This window comes from Halyomorpha halys, unplaced genomic scaffold (assembly GCF_000696795.3).
Source record: "Halyomorpha halys isolate HHAL.00 unplaced genomic scaffold, Hhal_1.1 Scaffold1120.1, whole genome shotgun sequence".
Lineage (NCBI taxonomy): Eukaryota > Metazoa > Arthropoda > Insecta > Hemiptera > Pentatomidae > Halyomorpha > Halyomorpha halys.
The window spans coordinates 22,718-24,080 of record NW_027105036.1 but is presented as its reverse complement, the minus strand read 5'-3'; the positions used below and the strand labels follow the sequence as shown (position 1 = coordinate 24,080).

The 1,363-nt window shown below is 34.2% G+C and overlaps 1 protein-coding gene across 1 annotated transcript in view; it reads right to left on the bottom strand.

Moving 5' to 3' along the window:
- LOC106688378 (uncharacterized) overlaps window positions 1–366 on the bottom strand; it is a gene marked incomplete at its 5' end in the record, with an annotated part of 9,117 nt that extends 8,751 nt beyond the window's left edge. Inside the window, 1 exon segment of the mRNA XM_067048115.1 lies at window positions 213–366.
- Between the last annotated feature and the right edge of the window lie 997 nt (window positions 367–1,363).

The following is a 1,363-nucleotide window of genomic DNA, read 5'->3' as shown; positions in this document are numbered from 1 at the left end:
GCCCAACAGTTAGCTGCCTACTGCCATACAGTAAGCTGCCTGCTATCCTACAGTAAGCTGCCTACTGCCCAACAGTTTGCTGCCTACTGCCATACAGTAAGCTGCCTACTGCTTGACAGTAAGTTCCTTACTACCTAATAGTAAGCTGCAAGTAAGTAGCTTACTATCTAATAGTAAGCCTACAGTATAATTTTAAGAAATAAATTGATCACCCGAGAACACAGCGGTGTCTTCTTTTCTTCAAGACACCATTTCTTCAAATGGTACTTTTTGCTTATTGTAAATTCATCCAGAGTCTGTGTTGCCTTTGTGTTTGGATATCTGGTTTGATAACAACAAGTGTATGCCCTGGAAGTTGCTGAAATTCTGGAACACATACATTATTTGAATCAGTTGGTGGTGATTATCAATTAGTAATAAAAACATAATTTATTGCTTTGAAGTTTATCACATTATTATTTCGTTTCTGCCCATGAACACATGAACTAAAAATATCTATATAAAAATGCTGATCCATTGCTCCTCTTAATCTGACTAAAAAGCTGAATATAAGTCACGGTGCTTCTCTTTAGCACACTACTGTCATGCTCACCTATATTTTGTTAGGGTGGAAGTATATCTTTATTAATGAGGAGAAGATGGTTGGAATATCATCCATATATATCCATATCCATAATATGGTGGATTATCATCCACGGTCAACTATCTCTCATAATTATATATCTTTATTAATGTATAGGAAGATGGTCAGAGTTATGGTCAAAGGAGAAAACAAAAGTAGTTTACAACTATTTATTTTCTGACATTTCGCCCCACTTTGTAGGGCTTCATCAGGGCTAAAAAGATACAAAATGATATAATGATAAGAATAAAAATACAAAGATAAGCTACAATGATAATAACGTCGGAAAATAAATAGTTGTAAACTATTTTTGTTTCTCCTTTTTACCACAACCCTGACCATCTTCCTATACATCAATTTTTACGGTCAACTATATATACATCTATACAATATCTTTATTAACTTTAAATACCGGTTTCATGCTACTACCAATGTTTTAAATTGTGCTCTGTTAGTTGCAGTTATATTTACCATATGAAATTAAAATTATAATCACAATCATAATTTTATTAGTGTGAACTCGGTTGCATTTACCCAGGAACCACCACTTATTACAGCTATGATTTGTAGTACAAGCTGGTATATTTTATTAACATAGGACACCCGTTTTTAAGCTAGGTATGAGCTAGAAATACTACTGTCAAGCATAATTAATTATTTCTGACTGCGAATGAAGATGTGCGTTACTTAGCACCAGAAGACCTTGACAATGCCTGTTCGGTAGGTTAGGTTGCTGATTTG